Source organism: Geotrypetes seraphini, chromosome 8 (genome assembly GCF_902459505.1).
Source record: "Geotrypetes seraphini chromosome 8, aGeoSer1.1, whole genome shotgun sequence".
NCBI lineage: Eukaryota > Metazoa > Chordata > Amphibia > Gymnophiona > Dermophiidae > Geotrypetes > Geotrypetes seraphini.
In genome coordinates this window covers 69,858,899-69,881,397 of record NC_047091.1, presented here as the reverse complement: position 1 = coordinate 69,881,397, position 22,499 = coordinate 69,858,899, and the positions used below count along the sequence as shown (strand labels likewise).

Here is a 22,499-nt window from a genome sequence, read left to right as displayed (position 1 = left end):
AGGATGTTTTTTTTAACATCCAAATTTTACTTGTGTATTTTGCATTACTGTGGTTTAATGTTTCCTAAAACTATATTGGGATGACAGTTGTCCATGGGATGTTGCTGCAAATTAATTTTTACATAGCCCTAATGTGTGGGAGGTTTTTCTGTTCTAGATTTTGATAAAGACCAATCAAATGTCTCGTTTGCTTGTTGGCAGTTTCACAAAGAGATAAGAACATAAGAACGTAAGAACATAAGCATCGCCTCTGCCGAGTCAGACCATAGGTCCATTATGCCCAGCAGTCCGCTCCCGCGGCGGCCCCCCAGGTCAATGACCTGTAAGTGATCTATTATTCTACTGTATAGTAACCCTCTAATTGTATCCTTCAATCTCCTTTTCCTTCAGGAACTCATCCAATCCCATTTTGAAACCCAAAATCGTACTCTGCTCTACCACCTCTTCTGGAAGCGCATTCCAGGTGTCCACCACCCTCTGAGTGAAGAAGAACTTCCTAGCATTTGTTCTGAATCTGTCTCCCTTCAATTTTTTTGAGTGGCCTCTAGATTTTGTTGCCCCCGCCAGTCTGAAGAATCTGTCCCTCTCTACCTTCTCTATACCCTTCATGATCTTGTAAGTTTCTATCATATCCCCTCTAAGTCTCCGCTTTTCCAGGGAAAAGAGCCCCAGCTTCTCCAGCCTCTCAGCATATGAAAGGTTTTCCACGCCCTTTATCATTTTTGTTGCTCTTCTCTGGACCCTCTCGAGTATCGCCATGTCCTTCTTAAGGTACGGCGACTAGTATTGATGTGATGGTGTGAGGGCCAACATGGTTTGAGAGCACTGGAAGTAACTGTTCTAGTCTGCCTCTTCTATCTTCTGTGGTTGAGAGGTGTTGCTGTGTACAGTGCTACCTTCAGGGTCCAGTGTAGCAGTGTGGAACTTGCACTGGATTTTGTCTGCCGGTTTTACTGAGGTGGTACAAATATCATTCAAGGGCTGAAAGTGTATAAGTTAGGTCTGATGTTTTAGGAAATCAAACACTCCCTGAGATTCCTGTCTACTGCTTACATGAAATGTGGACTACGAAGGGCTGTTGAAAAATTCTCAGCCCAACCAACAAAGGGAAAGGGGAAAAGTAAAGGCAAAGGGATTGGGACTTGTATACCGCCTTTTTGTAGTTATACAACCAGACTCAAAATGGTTTACAGGTTTATCAAAATGGTTGATAGGATCAATTTCACTTTTTGGTGGGTAAATGTGTGTACCACCTATAAGTATGAAAGGATGATGGAGGTACCTTTGGGGTCTAGTAAATCCTTTAATGATGTATGTAGTCCATTGACTAATTTTATTGGGTCATGTTTCTTTCTTTATACAGTAGTTGCTTAGTTGAATTTGCAGCTTGTTCGGTGTTTTCAGAGAAATATTATTTTGGGCTATTGGTAAGGCCTGGTGGTATGTTGCCATGTATTTCTTACTGTTGAGCCTGTCTTCATCTAGTTTAGATTTTTTCTAATACCATTGTTAAGCATGTATTCCAGATTATCAACCTTTTCTTACACTGTCATCATCTTTTCATCCACTTGGGGGTAGGACAAGGGCTCTAGGAAGTTATCAGCAGTCAGATTTCTCATGTCTCGAATTTCCTTCCAAATTTTGGTTGGCCCCATCTCTTCTATCTCCTGTCTTCCCCATCCATCCATCCATGTGCACCATTTCTTTCCTCTCTTCTCTTCCCCACCCCTCCATCCATGTGCACCATCTCCTCTCTCTCTGGAGGAGGAGAAGGAGAGGGTGATGTGTCTTCAACAGGGAAGAATTGAGTTGACATTAGAAATACAGTTTACATTGGATGAGGATGAAATCTTTGAGTTGGAACAAGATACTGATTGTTAATGGAGTATATTGTCTCGAAGAGAAGAGTCTTTAGTTTCTTTTGAAATCCATTTTGATGGTTATCAGAAGGCTGTTCCAGGTCTTTGCGCCAATGCAGGTGATAATTATGTTAAATATGCACTTGTACGGTAGCCCATCTTCACGGTGGCCAATACAGGTCACAAGTACCTGGCAAAACCCCAAATAGTAGCAACATTCCATGCCTCTGTTAATAAATCCTGCCCAAACAGGTTTTATGAAAAGAAGATCATCTATTAATAATTCTGTAGAAGGATCTTATTTAAACATCCTTCATCTGGCTAAAATCACATAACGGGGCTCATTTTCAAAAGAGAAAAATGTCCAAATAAATGGTATAAAGTGGCGTTTGGATGTTATGTTTGCTAAAATGTCCAAATTGCCATTTTTCAAATACGTTTTTTAGACAGTTTTCTATGCTGTTTGCAGGGCATCTAAATCTCAAGGGGGCAGGATTAGGGCAGATGTATGATTTGGATGTTTTTCTGCAATGGAACATTACAGAAAATGTCCAGGGTAAAACTTGGATGTTTGAGGCCAGACCTGTTTCAGTAATGAATAAGTGCCAAAATTGTGGCCAAACAACTACTACTAATCATTTATATAGTGCTACTAGACATACGCAGCGCTGTACATCAAAACAAACTGACTAGATGACCACTGGAGGCATGGCTCCCCCTTACTCTTCCCAAAGATGTGAATGAAACAGTATGTACCAGCCTCTATGACAGATTCAGATGTTATGGCCAGTCCTATTAGATCAGCAAGTAGATCTCTGGAATAGCCCAGTAGTCAGTGCAGTGGACTGCCCAGAAGGGGATTCAGGCCCGTATCTCATTCTAACTAGTACACTTGTGGTAGAAAGAGAGAGCCCTCCCCCCAAAAAAAAACTACTGCACTGACATTTTAGGTGACACCTGTAAGCATAAGGACTATTGGGTGGTATACAGTTGGGTACAGTAGGTTTTGGGTGAATTTTGGAGGGCTCACCATACAATGTAAGGGGGTTATGGTGTGATGTGTACCTGGGTCCTTTTATGTGAAGGTCACTGCAATGTCTCTAGGGTGCCCCACTGCACTGCTGGGGTCTCTATGTGGCCAGTGTACTAAGAATGCTGGCCCCTTCTACATCCCAAATGGCAGGTTTTTGTGTGTTTGTGCATTTTTCATTTGGCTGGGTTGTTTGTTTGGTTTTGGTTTTTTTTTGGGGGGGTGTCAAAAAAGGTTTTAAAAGATAGTTGCACTGAGGACAAACATATCTAGGAAGTGGCCATTAAAAAAAAACAAAATTCTAGTTTGAAAATGACCATTTTCTGTACAGTGAAATGATCGTTTTTGGACTGTGTCTGGTTAGATATCCAGGTATGGTGCTGAATACTGGCTATTTCTGGATAACTTCCAAGTACCTTCAAACACCTGGATAGCCAGTGCGGGTACCCAGATAGGAGCCAGCTCTGAATATCTGGGTCTAATTTAGCCGGTGGTAGGTAGTGTTTAAAGAAACACCATTCATTGTTGGCCGAATATCGGGCCTAAAGCTTAACTAGGTGATTAAAATGATATTAAAAATGTTCTTTACACAGGCAAAAATAAAAAATACGTACAAGACTGGGAATTCACAATGCATCTCTTACCTACAGTATCTGCTTCCGTGACATGTTATGATATATTTGTTCTTATCACTTCCATTCTGGCAGTCCTGTTGCATGATTGCAAGACCAGATGCTGAGCCTTGCAGAGTTGTCTAAATTTTCTTTCAGTCCTGGAACTCATTAATACTAATTATAGAACCAAACAGGAAAGCTGATGGAAGGTGGGGCTGTAACAGAAGGGGCATCAGATGCTCCACTAACCAAGGAGAAAAACCAGCACAGCTTTTGCTGGGAATATTTAACTAGGGGGAGGTATTGCAGGAAATGTGAAAAGCATTTGAGAGAGAGAATTTCCGAAGGGCCAAAATAATGACACATGCATTATTAGGGGCAGTTACTGGCAGTTAATGTCCTCTCAGAAGCATCTGAAGTTGCAAAAGAAAGACAGATGGACCCAGAAGACCTAAGAGGTCTCCATGAATAGGCTGAGTCACTCCTCATTTATCCCAGTGTATTTAAGGACTTGTAATTTGATAAATCATTTTCCACATTTAAGGGGCAATTCTTTGATGGAGCACCTACAATTAGGTGGCTGGTAAGAATATGGTAGGAGTCTGTTCTATAAAGAAACACAGATGCCTGCTTTCTCTAATAGCTCTCTAGCATAACAGTGTATACAGCAGAGTTGTACAATGTCGGTCCTCGAGGGCCACAGTCCATTTGGGTTTTCAGGATTTCCTCAATGAATTTGCATGAGATATTTTTGCATGCACTGCTTCCATTGTATACAAATAGATCTCATTCACATTCATTTGGGAAATCCTGAAAACCCGACCTGGCGAGGGCTGAGGTTGGACCCCCTGGACAAATAGGCATATAAGATTTAGATGCAAACTATTATGCCAGTCATACAGCTTCTATACTGTGTTAACGCCCGAATCTGTATTCTTGCAGATGGCACAAACTGGATACCCCTAAGGATGTAGACCGAATACATAGTGGTCTGAGAAATCTTAAAGGCATAAAAATACTTAACAGTTAAGATTCACTGCAGAGTCATGGATATAGGGTGCAAGAATCAAAGGAACAGTGTGTGACAGGAGGAGAAGGAATAAGAGGCTGATGTGCAGCTTCAGAGTGATAGGAGTCGACATTCTGTCCACGAGAGGCGGCCTGGCTAAGTCCCGCAGTCGGTGATGAGACTATGGGATTTAGCATGGCGTCAGTGACTAGCACTGAATATCTGGAGGGTTGGCAGCTATTTGCCCAATTAAGGGCTCCTTTTACAAAGCAGCGTTAGACTTTTTTATCACCGTCCATGGCGGTATTAGCACTGACGCTCATAGAATTCCTATGAGTGTCAGAGCTAATACTACCACAGACATACGCTTTTACAGAGTAGGCACTTGCTGGCACTTTCACAGCATGTATACTGTACATTACAGAGCAAATAGGGGCCTATTTCTACAAACAGCCTCTAAGTCCTAGGCGTCGTTCAGTGTGGTTGTCAATCATCTGCTAGGCGCCATTAATAGATTTGCAGCTAGTGGTATCTAAGCGTTCTTAAGCGCTGGTAAGTGTTGAATCCTTAGGCACACTGCTATTTAGGCCACGGTTATCTTGGCCTAAACGAGTGTGCCTAAGTCAACCCATGCCCATATTCTGCCCCGAATCCATCCCTAACAATGCCTAATTGCTGATAGGTGCCTCGGTGTAGATGCCTATCTCAAAGTGGTAGGCACCTTCTGAGTTAGGCGACTACCGACTAATTCATTTTAAAATTGTTTTTTAAATGGCACTTTCAATTATCAACGCTGATGAAGCCAATTGAAAAAAAATGAACACCCCCCTCCCCCCACACATACACTTTTACAAAACCGCACAAAAGGTTTTTAGCACTGGCCGGCGCGCTGAATGCTCTCTGCGCTGCTTCGACGGTCATAGGATTCCTATGAGCGTCAGAGCAGCACAGAGCATTCACCATGCCGGCTGGCGCTAAAAACCTCTTGCATGGTTTTGTAAAAGGGGGAGTAATTTTGGTGCTTGGATTGGCTAGACGTGCCACACTAGGTAGCCTACTTTAGGTGTCTTTTATAGAATCGGGGCCAGAGAGCATAAAGGCGCTCGCCTTTCACGAGGATAATTCTATAACTAGGATGCCAACGTTTAGGTGCCAAGAATACATGTAAATGATAAGAATACTGGCATATATAACACATACATGCATTAATGGTAAAATTCTAACCTGTGGCATAGCCAGGGAGGTTAGCACCCGGGGCAATGGTGCCCAGCATTGCTACACCGTGCGCCCTCCCTGCTCTTCCCTGCCGTACTGTGCCCCTCACTGCTTGAGCGCCTCCCCTTCTCCATTGAATACCTCTTAAAATGTTTTCCTGCGTCTCTCTTCCCCGCTCACACACCTCTTGAAATGTTCACCGGTGCGAGCAGCGTTTTCCACCTGCTGCTCGTGCCGGCCTCGGCTCCCTTCTGACATCACATCCTGGTTCCACGGTCAGGAAATGACATCGCAAGGGAGCCATGGCCGGCCTGAGCAGTAAGTGGAAGATGCTGCTCGCGCCGGCGAACATTTCAAGAGGTGCGCGAGAGGGGGCGGAGAGGAGGAGCTGCGCTGGTGCCCCCATGAAGATGGTGCCTGGGGTTGTCCACCCCGCCCTCCCCCCCTTACTACGCCACTGATTCCAGCTACCTGCTAACGTGATGCCATGTAGTGTGACAGTGGGTGTACGCATGGGCAGAATCTGGGCAGAATGCAGGAGAGACGTCCAGTTTTATGCACATAAATTATAGAATAATTTACATCTGCTTTTAAAAGCAAGCTAAGCATAAGCGCTTACCCGAACTCCATACCTGGTGTCAGCAGTCATGCCTAAATTATATGCCCGTATCTGTGCCTACTTTCCTTTACAGCACAGGCTGCAAAATGCCCTCTTCAATATTTACAAGATATCAATTCAAAAGAAGCAAACCTTCTTCAAAGCAAATAAACCTGTCAAACTAGGGAACATGACATGAAGAGAGAGGCTCAGGAGCAATGTTAAGAAATATTTTTCACAGAAAAGGTGGTGGATGCCTTGAATGCCCATATAGGGGTGGTAGAGACCCAAATGATGATGGAATTCAAAAGGATGTGGCATACTCATAGAGAGTCCCTTAATGGGAAGAATGGTGAGCTATGGGCTGCTGAGAATTGTAGATTGGCAGTATACAAATATTGCTTAAATAAAATAAAAATGGAAACGAAGCACTGGCATAACCTGCACAGAGTGTCAATTGCAACCTTATACTTTACTGTGCAGACTGGATGGACCTTTTTGACTTGTATTTTACTAAGTACGATTGCTAGGTGCCATCGACTCGTGTTCATGCCCTAGCGAATTGATGAACATCATCATGTTTCGTGGCACAGTACAGATTACCAGGCCTTTCTTCGCAGTATAAATTTGAGGTTGTCGATGTTGTCGCATCAAACGTGATCCTCCGTCTCCAACACCTGCTGCCCAGATGGGTGGCAAATCATCAGTGTGACATCTCCGCTGAAACCCATGTGCCTTGGGAGGCCCTGCTGGTAGTGAAGCTTTCAGCTTCCCAGATGCACGCAAGCCCCAGTGGCATAACAGTGGCATAGAGAGAGTAGAGAGGGACAGATTCTTCAAACTTTCGAATAATAAAAGAGCAAGAGGGCATTCAGAAAAGTTGAAAGGGGACAGATTCAAAACGAATGCTAGGAAGTTCTTCTTTACCCAACGTGTGGTGGACACCTGGAATGCGCTTCCAGAGAGCGTAATAGGGCAGAGTACGGTACTGGGGTTCAAGAAAGGATTGGACAATTTCCTGCTGGAAAAGGGGATAGAGGAGTATAGATAGAGGATTACTGCACAGCACCTGGACCTGTTGGGCCGCCGTGTGAGTGGACTGCTGGGCACGATGGACCTCAGATCTGACCCAGCAGAGGCATTGCTTATGTTCTTATGTTATGTTCTTATGTTCTTGTGATACACTGATTCAATCTCAGGACAGCAAAACTTGCTGTTTCTCAGAAGTTAACTGCTTGGGATTTCTAACACTGGCTATCTTTACGGAAGGGACAGCTGTTTACATGGGGGTTATGAGAAGCCCTGGTTGGAGGTCAAACCTACTTATCATATACTGTATGTATACAACGTTCACTGCTGCTTTTCCTAGAAAAGCAAAGACAAAACATTTTAGATCATCACTACATCTTGCAAGACTGGCTGGGTGGAGGCAAGATCTCCGATCCCCTTTCTCTGAACTAGAACTGCTGCTGGATTGTGTCACAAGCCTTGGTGTAAACAGGAACAAGATGTTCCTAAGCCCTCCCCTAGTCGAGGGGCAAACTTCACTAAAGCAACTGGAACTGGTCTCTTTCTACCTCTGTTTTCAATACTACTTCATTCTAAAAATAAATTGGACAACAGTTTCTGTTTGGAAGGACGTGTAATCATTCACCACAATTAACCCAATCTACGTAAGTCTCAGTCAAAATCAGTGTGGAGCTTATCCGGTGATGCATTTAAAAACTCTAACACGTCCAAAAACTGTCATAAATAGGCACTTGGGTGGTTTTCTCACCACAATGTCCAAGTGCTGACTTTCGAAACCATCTTTCTGGACATCTTGCGGGGCGTCCTGGCCGCTGTGTTTCCAAGACTAAAGGAGGTGTGTTCTGAGCGGGCTTAGACTTGGACCTCTTGTGGTACTAATTACATTACATTAGTGATTTCTATTCCTCCATTACCTTGCAGTTCAAGGCGGATTACATAAGAATTGTCATGCTGTTATGACATATATAGGCGGATATTCAATATCCAAAGCAACATTCAATATAATTCAGCACTACCTATGGTACCCAATCCAAAAGGAGAAAAGACCTCAGTGTCTAATAGGGGTTCTAAACAAACTGCCCACATAGACTAGCCGATCTCAAAAACTCAAGTTTGAGACCAGCAGACACATCCTTGGTCAAAAACTCCAAGATAAGTGGTATTATAGTATAAACAAAAAAACAGTTTTCATTCAAAATCATCATTTATCTGAAAATATGGTATTCCAAAGGTTCCTTGACATAGTACTGAAACATGGAAGCAGGAAAAAACCAGCACAGTGGAGCATAGCGCAATAGCACAGCAGCTACACAATCATCACTGCTGGCATATAGGGTTCCACAACATCCAACAGGGCCCCCTGTTTCGCAATCAAGCTTCTTCAGGGATTTGCTATGTTTCTCTGGAAGTTTTCAGCTTGCTCTTTTCTGCCAGAGTCTCTGGAAAAAAACTGCTCTGGTGTGGAGTCCTTTTGCCTGTTGCCAGAGGAAGCTGCAGGGCATGGAAGTTTGTGCCAGGACTGCCCTGGATTACATAAGAATTGTCATGAGATTAGGTAATATATAATGGGTTTTTTGAACATTTTAGATTTGGTAAGGAGTAATCAAACCTTTCCCAAGATGTCCTGGACAGAACTTAAATGTTTTGGGCTAGACCTGTTTTTAAAATGAATAAGGGCCAAAAAGGTACCAGATGACTACTGGAGGGATTAAGTTATGACCCCCACACACTCCCCCAGTGGTCATTGACCCCCTTCTAACCTCCCAAAATCTGAATAAAACAGTACATACCTGTCTCTAGAACAGCAGCCCCTAGTATGGGAAAGCCTACCACAGTAGCACACAGGTGTCTTAAGTAGCCTACTGGGTGGGCTAGTGAATGATAGAGAGGAGGACCTAGGCCCATAAACCATTCTAACCATTATATTTATGGTGGAAAGTGTGAGTCCACCAAAAATCTTACTATACTGCCATTTAGGTGCCACCTGCAGCCATAAGGGCTATTGGGGTGGTAGATAGGTGGGTTTAGTAGGGTGTTTTTTTTCTGTGTGTGTTGGGGGGAGGTTAGAGAGCTCATCATATATTTATAAGGGGTTATGGTGAGATGTACACCTGGCACCCTTTATCTAAAGTTCACCGCAGTGCCCACAGTTGTACTGGTTGTAATGGTATGTGGCCATTATATTACAATGCTGGCCCCTCCCACAACCAAATGGTCTGGATTAGGATTTTTGAACTTGTATGGGTTTGGTTTGTTTTGTGGTTGAAAATGGCAAGTAAAGTTGGACATCCTAGGAGTTGGATGACCACATGGACATCTTGGCCACCAGGACCAGGACCAGGACGTCCAACGTAGGTGATTTTTTAAAAAAAAAATGTTTTGCACTAGCTGTTTTTGAAAATGACCATTTCTCCACCTCCAACTTTGGCTATCTTGTGGGAAGCATCTAAAGTTGGACTTCGGCATCCTATTGAAAATAGCACTCCATGGCTAAGTTACCGGATAGGGTGTATTGTGGTTACTGGGTGAGGTGTAACGTGACAAGTTTTGTTGGCAGGAAAGCATATTTAATATAACAAATATAAATAAATAAAGCAAAATGGGCACAGATAATTGCTCCCTAGTAGGTCAAGATGTTTACATTTTGCTTTTATTTATTTATTTATTTATAACGTGCCTATTAATTAGTTAGTTGAATTCTGCTGGGGTTTGTTTTCTGTTATTTACAGATGAGTCAAATTATGAGGGGATTGATCTACCCACATTTTAGGGGGGGGGGGGTTTTGGCTTTTGGGAAATGAATATTGGAAAAAGTAGCAGTTGTAAAAAGTAACAAATGTGTGAAGGCAATAGCAGTCACCAGAAGAATCCTTAGCAGCATAACGAGAGCGAGAAGCAGGTCATTGGTGAGGCCCCGCTTGGAATATTGTGATCAGTTTTGGAAGCTGTTTCTCGCAAAGGACATAAAGGGCCTGATATTCAAAATGATTTAAATGGTCATGAGAGGCTCCTGGCTGTTTAAATTACCTGTCCGGAGCTAACCAGCATTTATGCAGCACATAACACATTTCTCATCTATTTAAACAGGCAGCGCATCGTCTTGTGGACTTATGTAATAAAATGCAGTAAAACCTTGGTTTGCGCGCATAATTCGTTCCAGAAGCGTTGCTTGTAATCCAAAGCACTTGCATATCAAAGCGAATTTCCCCATAGGAAACAATGGAAACTCAGACGATTCGTTCCTCAACCCAAAAACTTTAATACAAAACACTATACGTACTTGCATTGCAAGACCTCGCTGTTTTAGAACAGTCACTGCACTCCCGCAGCGTCAGAGAGAGAACCATCGGCTTAGTTGTGATGATGTGACGCGTGTATACTGTATGTACTCATATTGCAAGACTTTGCTCGTTTAGAACAGTCACTACACTTCTGCAGCGTCAGAGAGAGAAGAACCATCGGCTCAGTTGTGATGTATTTATACTGTATGTACTTGTATTGCAAGACATTGCTTGTATATCAAGTTAAAATTTGATCAAATGTTTGGCTTGTCTTGCAAAACGCTTGCAAAGCAAGTTACTTGCAATCCAAGGTTTTACTGTATTTAAAATAGTAAACAACCTCCTGTAAAACCACAACGGAACCAGCCCTCCCAGTCACAACTAACTTGCAATGATTTTGCCACATATTTTGCCAACAAAATTAAAGGTCTCCATCAAGACTTACAGACAGTCCCATCAAAGCTCCTACCAGTTAATGAAAGGAACACTCTCTCTTCCCCACCACATACAGCCATCTGGGACTCATTCAATCAGATCACAGAGGAAGTTCGGGAAAAAATCTGCAAAGTCTACAGACCAGTGGCATAGTAAGGGTGGTGTGCTCCTCCCCCACCCTCTTCCCTCCCCCCCCTGCCGCACACATGTCTCCTTCCCTTTCAATTTTTAACTTCGCCGGCGTGAGCAGCATGCCCACGTCGGTGTCAGCTCGCCCTTTGACATCACTTCCTAGGTGCGAGTCCCTGAAGTGACATCAGAGAGAGTGACGATGCCAATGCAGGCAGCAACTTCACACCTGAGGGAAGGTAAGGTGCACAGCAAGGATAGGAGTGGGGGGCTGAGAGGAGGAGGGATGCCGCGCCCTTAGGAAGACCACACCCGGAGCAGACCGCACTCCCTTTACTACGCCACTGCTACAGACTACAACCTGCTCTTTCAACCCCTGCCCAGCAAAGATAGTACAAGTGAGCCTAGGCCTCACTGAGGGAGCCACTAAAATTGTTAACTCCTCTCTTGTAGAAGGCAGCTGCCAACAACACTAAAAAGAGCTGTGGTGCAGTAGCGTACCAAGGGGGGCGGGGTGGGGCGGTTCACCCCGGGTGCAAGCCCTGAGGGGGTGCTACCGGCCTTGGCGTTCAGTCCCCTCCCGAAGGACCGCTTGCCCCCCTGGCCTCCCCGCACCACCTACGAAGCAGCCCGCAGCGGGCTGATGTCAGAGGAGGGGCAGGACCACGGCGGAGGAAGCAGGGCCGAAGCAGCGCAGGGATCGCTGGCATCGCGATCCTGCTGTGGGCTGCTTCGTAGGTGGTGCGGGGAGGCCAGGGGGGCGAGCGGTCCTTCGGGGTGGGTCGGGGCATCAGGCCTTCAGAATGGGGCGGGCAGGCAGGCTTTCAAGGGGGGGGGGTGACAGGCAGGCAGGCAGGCCTTCAAGGGTAGGACAGGCAGGCAGGCCTTCAAGGGGAGGGACAGGTAGGCAGGCAGGCCTTCAAAGGGGTACAGGCCTTCAAGGGGGGGGGCAGGCAGGCTTTCAAGGGAGGGACAGGCCTTCAAGGGGGGGACAGGCCTTTGGGGGGGTGCAGGCCTTCGGGGGGGGTGCAGGCCTTCGGGGGTGCAGGCCTTCAGGGGGGGTGCAGGCCTTCAGGGGTGGGATGCAGACCTTTAAGGGGGGACAGGCCTTCAGGGAGGGGGGCCCTAGTGTAGAAATACATGGAGGGAATGGGGGGGGGCTCAAAGAGACGCGCATATGCCGGACTTTGGGTGGGAAGAAATAATGGGTCTGAAAATAGAGAAGAGGAAGAGAGATGATGGACCATGGTTTTTAGGGAGGGAAGGAACAGAAAGGGAGAGAAGTTGGACACAAGGGATGGTGTGGAGGGAGGGATAGAGATACTGGATAGGAGGGTAGTTGGGAAAAGAAAGGGAGAGATGATGGACCCTGGGGTGGTGGGGAAGGAGGGAGAGATGCTGGATGAAAGGGTAGTTAAGAAAAGATGGATCTGTGGAGGGAGACGAAAAAAGGAAAGATGCCAGACCTCCTGGGAGGGAAAGGAAACGGGGAGGACAGAGATGGCAGATGGATGGTTAGCATGCGGAAAGAAGGAAGAAGGAGACCCTGGCAAGCAAGTTATCAGAAGACAACCAGAGCTTTTGACCAACAAGATTTGAAAAATAACCAGACAACAAAAGATAGAAAAACTAATTTTATTTTCTGTTTTGTGATTACAATATGTCAGATTTGAAATGTGTATCCTGCCAGAGCTGGTGTTAGACCGCAAACCTGAGCTAGGATTTAACAGAGAGAGGAAAAGTCCTTTTTGTTTCTTTATTTTATTTACACCACAGCGCCAGTGTGGTTAGGAGAAGCCAAAGGGGGTGAAAAAGCTATAAAACCCACCAGGAGTTTTGAAAAAAATCACCCAATTGGGCAGGAAAGTTGAATCGAAAAACCAATTCAATAGGCTGAATCGAATCTAAATTTTATTTTTTTTTCTTGAATCGGGCAGCACTAGTTTGCGCTACTGTCTTAGACTTTAGGACCTGGGATTGGGGAGAGATTACATTACATTACAGATTTCTATTCCACCTTTACCTTTCGGTTCAAAGCAGATTACAATAAGAGTTGTGGAGGGAAGGGTTACAAAGTTAGATCAGAGGTAGTTTCTGAGAGAGGGAAAGGTAGGATCAGGGTTAGGGGAGGTGTTCATGGTATTAGGCTTTACTCAGGAATTTCCTCAGTACTTTATAATGCAAGTGAAACGAGGATTTGGTCAGACTTTTGAAGGATCTGCAGAAGAAAAATATTGTATAGGCGGGGGACATGAGACAGCAGGAAAAGGGAACTTTTCTTCCTTCTATTTTTGTGAATGGCAAGGCTGAGGATGTCAGAGAGTTCAGTTAAAATATGTGCTTTATAAGAAAATATAATAATGTGTTTTATAAAGTTTATAAGCATTGCTGGCCTACCCGGTGATGTGTTCCTAATGGTGGTGGTGGTGGTAGCGTGTCAATGTGTTGAGAGGAAGAGGTGGTCTGGGAAATTCTGCTGAGCAAATTCCGGGCCCATTTCCACCCCCCAGTTAGTCCACTCCATTCAACTGGTTCACACACTGAGTGGGTCTTTGGATGTTGTGCCTGGGTAGTTGTTTTGGGATCTCTTCCAGTGGTTTGTCAGTATCTCCTTGTGGTCCAAGGAAGGAAACTTTGTTAACCTTAGCATTGACCTTCAGAATATGTTTGTAACAGCGCTGCTTGTGTGGCATTAGGCTATGTAGTGATCGAAAGAAAAAACCAGACCTTTGCACATTTTTGCACTATATGGTGGGTGTATGAGGAGATTCACATTTCCTTGCCAGCTAAGTCCTTGTGAAGTTACCTTGTTCTTTCTGTATTTGACAAATATCAAGGTCTCTGTTTGGAAGGAAAGATCTAAGCTTAAAAATGAAGTGGCCAGAAGTTATGGTAAAAGCAGATAGCTTAGCTGGTTTTAAGAAAGATTTGGACAAATTCCTGGAGGAAAAGTCCATAGTCTGTTATGCTTGCCCTGGATCGGTAGCATAGAATGTTGCTACTCTTTGGGTTTTGACCAGGTACTAGTGACCTGGATTGGTTACCATGAGAATGGGCTACTGGGCATGATGGACCATTGGTCTGACCCAGTTAGGCTATTCTTATGTTATGTTCTCATCTGTAGGGGCCTTTGTTTTCACTTCTTATTTTAATGTATTTTTTTTCTGGGAACTTATCAGTGTTTTTTAGAATGGGAACAAAAATGGAAGAGAATTAATGTGTGTGGAATGAGGGGAGTTTACTAATTTCTTCAGCTAAATAATTAAATCCACCTCAACCAGACATAGAAGAACTCATGCATCATTCACACACCCTCCAACCAAAATCGTCAAAAGAAAAAAAACTGTTTGACAACCTCCTAACACTCGACCCCCAACTCTACAACCTATTGACTTCGACCACAAACTACAAAACCTTCAAAAAAGAAATAAAAACCCTTCTATTCAAAAAACACATAAAACCGAACTAACACAATCAGAACTGTCCCAAGCATCACCTGCAACTACTCCATATGTACTTCTGATGTCATGACAATTCAGACATAATTTATGTTAAGTTTGGAATAATGGTTACATATATGAGGGTTCAATAAAAGAAAATTTTCGCTGCCTGTTTCTATTATGACCATTTATTTTTCATGGTTATTCCAAAAAAAAAAATATTTTTTTACATGGGGGGGTCAAAAAATGATGGGCCCCGGGTGCCACATACCCTAGGTACGCCACTGCTGTGGTGCACCCTTTATTGAAAAAGAGCTCCCTTGTTGAGGTCACACTGGAAAACTACTGACCAGTTTCTAACATTCCTTTCATGGCAAAACTTATAGAATGGACAGTCTGCATTCAACTCAATGACTGACTAATTGAACGTTATTGGCTAGACCCATGTCAATCTGGCTTTAGACCTGGTATGGAACAGAGACAGTTCTTGTGTCTCTTCTTGATGATCTGCACAGAAACTATGATGGAATAGAAACATGATGGCAGATAAAGGCCAAATGACCCATCCAGTCTGCCCATCTGCAGTAACCATTATCTCTTTCTCTCTCTGAGAGATCGCACATGTCTATCCCAGGCCTTCTTGAATTCAGGCACAGTCTCTGTCCCCACCACTACTTCCGGGGGACTGTTCCATGCATCTACCAACCTTTCTGTAAAATAGTGGATTTCTCAGCAACCTTCAACACTGTGGATCATAATATCATGTTTACAAGACTGGCAGAAATAGTATCTATGGAACAGTATTTACATGGTTCAAATCTTATTAGTCAGACAGACAACAGGGTGCCACAGGGGTCCATATTGTCTCCTATTTTATTTATTATCTACCTTATGCTTCTGGTTGAGCTGTTTCTATGAATGGACACAAAATTCTATAGTCTACGCCGATGATGTGCAAGTACTCATAGCCATTGAACCAGATCTACCCACAGCTTTGAGAAAACTGACTGCCTGTCTAACCGCAACTCGGGAATGAGCACAGAACAAACTTTGCCTCAACCCAAGCAAAACAGAAATTCTTTAGGTTCCTAACAAAAGTGGACAAATACTTAACTTAAAAATATCTTTTGGGAAGTATGAACTCCCCCTAAAGTCACAGGTCAGGAAACTCGGAATACTGCTAGACTCATCACGTACTCTGATCCGGCAAATTCAAAAATCTACGGCAGCTACAAAATGTCTCTTCATAACATCATGACTAGACTACTGTAATACCCTGTACACTGGTATAACCAAAAAGAGTTTGCATCAGCTGCAGCACGACTGATAGAAAGCTGCAAATGATGGGACCATATTGCACTCTTCCTGCGAAAACTACACTGGCTACCAGTACCTTACAAGGCTAAATTTATATCGCTATGTTTGATTTTCAGGGTCCTCAGACAAAATGGGCCAGAATACTTAAAGAATAAGGTACCTTTACACACCTTGGACGTCCTCTCAAGGAGCATCACTATCATACTCTCAGGATTAGCTCCCATGCCCTGGGATTTACTCCCAGAGGCTATGTCTAACTCCAGACGACCTCCTACTTCAGGAAGCAGGTGAAAGCCTGGCTCTTCATCCAAGTCTTTAATACATAGAGTGATTAACTATACACTCATTCTGCATCAGGACTAGCTTGCTACAAATACTGTAACTAAATCAGTTCCTTATATCTTGTTTAATTGTATAAACAACTTGCCTTGAGTTTAGCTTCCTATCTGTTTATCCCAATGGACTCTCTACCACCATCTTGTCCCCTTGACTATATGATAAGCTGTATTGTAGAAAAACATTAATCTATGTTATTTGAATGTTCTGATGTGTGCCTATTACTACTACTACTATCCAGTCAGTCGTGTCCGACCTTTGGATACTCTGTAGGCCAGTCCTCGCCATGCTTCCCTGTTTTCCATGGCTTCTTTCAATTGTTTGATGTTGTACTGACATTGTATTATACAGGGTGGGACACAGAAAAGTAGCCCGCCTACGGCGATAATACAACAAGATGAACGAGCAAGTGGATTGTTTTTATTCACTCACCCACAAGTTACAACAAATGGTGAAAGTGGTCCCTGTTCACGTCTATGCACCTTTGGGCACATCGGCCCATGCTCGCTGATACTGCTTGTACCTCTTCAACAGTGATGCTGTGGATAGTGTTCAGGATGTTTCCTTTGAGTTCATCCAGGGTATATGGATTGTTGGTGTACACTTTATGCTTTAGATTTCCCCACAGATAAAAATCGCATGTGGACAAGTCCGAGGAACGTGGTGGCCATAACCCCTTGCTCAAAGTTCGCTCCTCTGTAAAGAGTTCATGAACCGGTGCCAGTGAGTTGCATGAGGTGTGACTTGTTGCCCCCTCTTGTTGGAAAAAGTAGTACATTTTTTCTTCTGGTGTTAGTTGGTCGTAAAATTGTTCAAAGATGTCCAGATAAACCGCGGTATTCACAGTTGATTCAAAGAAAATTGGGCCCACTGTTCTTGTTCCTGACACCATGCACCAAACGCCGATTTTCTGATCGTGAAATGATATTTCATATCTCTTATTCTGAGAATTTACATGACTTGATAAATGAAACCAAGCTTCGTCCGGCATGAAGTGCAGTGATGAGTCCATATGTCTGTCAGCAATCATGTACAGTAATTTATGTGTTTGGCTTTGTTGAGCTCTTTCATTTCCTGCACACATGTCATTCGGTACATTGAGGTTCAGAGATTTCAGCACACGCCGATATGTCGTTCGTGATACACTAACTTGCTGAGAATGTCTTCGAGTTGATTTTTGGGGGCTAATTGCAATCCACTTCTGAATGTCACGGATGAATTGGGGTATCTGGACTGATGGAGGCCTCGATTTCTTCATGTTTGCGACAGAGCCAGTTTGACACCATTTCCAAACCAGACTCTGAATACAATGTTTAGCTAAGCCCTCTTGCATTTCCTTAATCTTAAGGCCATTTTTACCATGACTGTGGAAACCCCTTATTTTCATTTATGGCTATGTCAAACTAATGGGGACAACACAAAGAGGCGATAATCTGCAAATATTCTCACAGGCAGAAACACAAAGCAGACCAATGATATCAAGAATAAATCAAAGGGGGGGGGGAGTGATTTATATTTTTTCCCCTTCTAGCAAATTTCCCCTGACGAAACATGGCCACGAAACATGGCCACGTTGGGTTTGGTTTATCTAATAAATTGCAGTCTTCTTGATATCATTGGTCTGCTCTTTTTCTGCCCATGTCAAAATTAATGCCAGGCACTTTAGCACATCTTAAGATAAGTGCATGGTAATGTAGCTGTGCTAATTGGTTAGCGTAGGAATGTCCATTCTTTCCCTCCTGAAAAGAATAATTTAAAAAATTATTAATGCATGCTTAGTACACACATATGTCAAAACAAATGTGGGGGGCACTGTAGCACATCCCAAGATAAGTATTTAACAGCAGAAAATAAAAAATATCTTATTACTTAACACAACTTAGCAAACAGACACCTTTATTCCTTAACAATCTCATAATTGTTGGAAAGCACATTTTTCAATAGGCTTACTCAAAAAGCAGTTTTACAACTGGCCAATCAGAGGTTAAATCCTTTTTAAATAGAGGCTTCACAATCCCACTTAGGTTTGCCATAGGTTGGATTTGCCATATTAATACCTCAGTCTTTCAGAATGATTTTAGCCATCTCAAAATATCAAATTTATGTCAAAAAACAGGCAGGAGCTTGGTGAGCATACTGCTGTTCACTTCAGTTCATTACAGGAACCCCTGCCCACACCTACTCTGGTTTGACCTGATGAAGTGAGTGTAGCTGTTGAAGTTAGTCCATTGGAAAGGTATCACCCTACATTTTGTACACTGGCCTATGTTTCTACACTTTTGAGTGAATGAATGCTCAGCCACTCTCCTTTCTCCATGCCCTACCGAATATAAGGTAGTGTTCACATCCTCAGTGCCCACTAGATGTCACTGTCGAATCACCTCAGACTACACTCTCGACCTGGTTCACAGCACAGTGACCATATAAACATAGACAACCAAGATGTGTGGTGTGCTTTCGTTTTCCATCTTGGTGGGGCTTTGCTCCTAATGTTGCTGCGAGCACTGGTAGTTTACCTAATTTTATAGTGCTTTGATTGTAAACGGACACTCACTCACTTGCATTGCACAAGGCTTTTTTACATAGTGAAATATTATTTGAGGAGGTTTTTTATGCGAATGACTTTAATGTTCCCCGGTTAGCCTCCACTTATTTATTCACAACCTAAACTATTGGTTTGGTGGAGGGGGGATCTGAGGCCTTTTCCTACCTCATGATAATTTTCAGGGAAGAAGTGTTTTGGGGTGCAGGCTGAGGGTTGTCTGTTTTTGATTTCAACTTCCAGTGTTCTCAGCAACATCTAGTATCTTCTCTGCGGTTCCTTTGGTTGTCTATGTTTATATGGTCACTGTGATGTGAACCAGGTCGAGAGTATATTTGGTTATCGAGTGGGCTTGTGTTGTATTAACTGTTGAATCACCGACACGCATTTTCCATTTCAGCTAAAAAGGAGATACTGTAGATACCTGTAGATCATTTTTAAAAATAATTAAAATCAGTTGAAATGAGGGAAAAAAATTGTATTGCTGCTGCCCATGTACTGCATATTCTGCAAATAAATGAAAAACCTTTCATTCAGCACGATGGATGAGACAAAAGAAAATTGTGGAAAAGCATTAGCATCTATGGGCCCCTTTTATCAAGCTGCGCTAGAGGTTTTTAAGCGTGAGCTGCACAGTAAATGCTCCGATGCTCATGGAATTCCTATGAGCGTCGGAGCGCTTACCATTATATTACATTAGAGATTTCTATTCCGCCATTGCCTTGCGGTTCAAGGCGGATTGCAAAAGAATTACAAAAAACCCGTATTACAAAGAAGAAGATATCTGGTAATTTCCTAGAGATAAAGAGTGGATGAGGTTGCTTTGGGGGAATTGGGAAGTGGTATTGGGAGTGGGAAGGAGCTAGCGGTATTAAGTCGTTTGCAGGAAATTTCTTGAAAAGTAGGTTCTTTATTCATTTTTCTGAATGTTTTGTAGGCTGGGGGGTCATAATCAGGAGATTGGAGATTTGGTTTGTCGAGTTTTGCTGCTTGTGGTGGCTAGGAGGCCATCACTATAGTGTTTTTTCCGTTTGACTTCTTTGATAGGAGATGCGTGAAATGAGTGTGTTTTCCTATGTCTGGTTGATGTAGTTTGGATGAGACGGTGTTGTCCCAACACCCTCCCCCCTCCCACCTTTTATCAAATGCAGCTTGATAAAAGGGGGGATATGTTATCTGAATGTTCTAATGTGTGCTTCTTATTGTTTATTGAAAGCTTCTAAAGTGCTACTAATGACTGTGTAGTCAATTCAGAGTGGTTTACATTAGCTTCAATTACGGTATTGTGATACATGAGCTTCAGTAATGGTGTTACTATACCTGGGGTACACTTTCTTTCTTTTCAGTCTTAGTTTATTTAAATTTTGAAGTAACACACAGCACAAAGCATACAGTCGTATTTCAGTAAGTAAAGAGAATATGCAACTAACAAAAACAAAATAAAATACGAGGTAAAAAGGGGGAGGGGGAGGGCTAGAAAGGAGGAAGCGTACAAGCATTAATTTCCACAGAGATGCGTAAACAAATGAATCAATAAAACAGCATCAGGTCTTTTCACATGAAGTGGAGAGAAATAGTTTCAATGAATACCATTTACGTAAAAAGACATGTGTGGAATCAGGCTATCTTGTTCCTCATTTTTCTTTGAGTCACGTAGAGTGCATCTGTTTACATATCCTTCCATAAAATCTTGCATTACATAAGAACGTAAGAATTGCCACTGCTGGTCAGACCAGTGGTCCATCCTGCCCAGCAGTCCGCTCACGCGACGGCCCCAAGGTCAAGACCAGTGCTCCAAATGAGTCCAGTCTCACCAGTTTAGCATGAGCTTGTCCAACTTTGTCTTGAAACCCTGGAGGGTGTCTTCCCCTATAACAGACTCCTTGAGAGAACTTCCTCATTTCAGGCCACTAAATTGAATACATGGCTTGGAAAAATAATGTTAGAGACTTCTTCTTATTTAGATTTTAGAAAATTGTTAAAGGTCACAACTATTCGATAGGTTGGTATCTTAACACATTTTTGTTTTTAATATTTAACATTTCTTCCCATTTTAATCAATGTATTTTATCTGCATAGTCTGTTTTTTATTCTGATGTATTTTATGTACACTGTATGTACTGCCTTCTTGTTGTGAGCTGCCTAGAACCTTTCTGGTATAGCTAAATATGATTCATAACGATATGTTAAACTAGATTTCACCATGTATCGTGTGACAGTAGTTTCAGGTTCTTCCATGGGCCGCATAGTATCTTTAGTGCTATAGTACACTTTATAGTACCCCTTTTGAGCTTCTATAATGATGTTAGGTAGTTCTTAAGTACTATGCTGACATTGTATTATATCTCTGTTATTTGAATGTAATGTTGTTTAAATGTATATATTTTTGATACTGTTTCATGACAGTACTATTATTTTCAGTTTGCTGATTTCAAGTTTACCTCATTTACCCTTCCTTTTACAAAACCACAAGTGTTTTTAGTGTAGTCCGGCGTGCTCAATGCACTGCGCTGCTCCCGACACTCATAGAGTTCCTATGAGCGTTGGGAGCAGCGCAGAGCATTCAGCGCACCGGCCTGCGCTAAAAACTGCTTTCACGGGTTTGTAAAAGGAGGGGTTATTGTATTTATGTCGCAGTCCGGAGGCCACATGCAGCCCGCCAGGTACTATTTTGAGGCCCTCAGTATGTTTATCATAATCACAAAAGTAAAATAAAATAGTTTCTTGATCATATATCTGTTCAGCTATAAATTACAATATTCTTATTAAGACTTAGCCACAAGTAAAGATTTATAAACTATACAGAGTTTACCTCATGCAAAATTGTCATTTCTTTAATAAGACATTAATTATTTTTTCTGAGGCCCTCCAAGTACCTAGAAATCCAAAATGTGGCCCTGCATAGGGTCTGAGTTTGAGATAACTGCCCTAAATGGACTGGAGTGAGCTTGGACAGAGACTCCAGTAGATGGAACGTTCTGAGTTTCTGGCCCATAAATATCTAAGAAAAAGGATCATGTAAGTTAAATCATTAATTCATAGAAAATATACAGTTGGGCAGATTGGATGGACCATTCGGGTCTTTATCTGCCGTCTTTTACTATGTTACTATGTTATATTACTATATTTGGTCATTTTACTTTTGTTACACTGTTACAAATTTATAAGTTTTATATTAAACTGTACCTGCTGCACACCAACTTGGGTGAATCTTGCTATAAATAACGTGACCATTTATTTTTTTCCCCAAAACGGAACACGACCCCCTACCCCAGACTCCATGGTACCTTTTTTTTTAATCCCGACGGCTGCCTCCTGTCCTGATGTCTTGTGGCAGAGCGGCACACTGGAGCCTAACAAATCGGTGCTGGTTTCGCGAGCCTGCCTGGACCCACGCCGCTCACTGAATGGCTGCCGTCAGTTCTCGCGGGACCAGGGAGGCGCACCGCTCTGCCGCTGCCGGAAGACATCAGGACAGGAGGCAGCCACCGGGATTAAAAAAAGGTACCCGGGTGGGGGTGGGGGCTGTAGTCGCTACGGTACTTGTTTCTTTAGAGGGCCCTTGAAAATGGGACATTTCGGCATCCCAAAGCTATGCTTGTGGAGAACAGGACAGGCTACCTAAAAACGGGATGTCCCATTCGAAAGAGGACATATGGTCACGT

The 22,499-nt window shown here is 43.1% G+C and overlaps 1 protein-coding gene across 1 annotated transcript in view; it reads right to left on the bottom strand.

Moving 5' to 3' along the window:
• LOC117365396 (solute carrier family 22 member 6-A-like) overlaps positions 1-22,289 on the bottom strand; it is a 71,073-nt gene extending 48,784 nt beyond the window's left edge. The window contains exon 1 of the mRNA XM_033955794.1: positions 22,122-22,289. The gene's annotated coding sequence lies outside the window, so the exon portion shown is untranslated. The remainder of the gene's footprint in view (positions 1-22,121) is intronic.
• Positions 22,290-22,499: the final 210 nt, after the last annotated feature.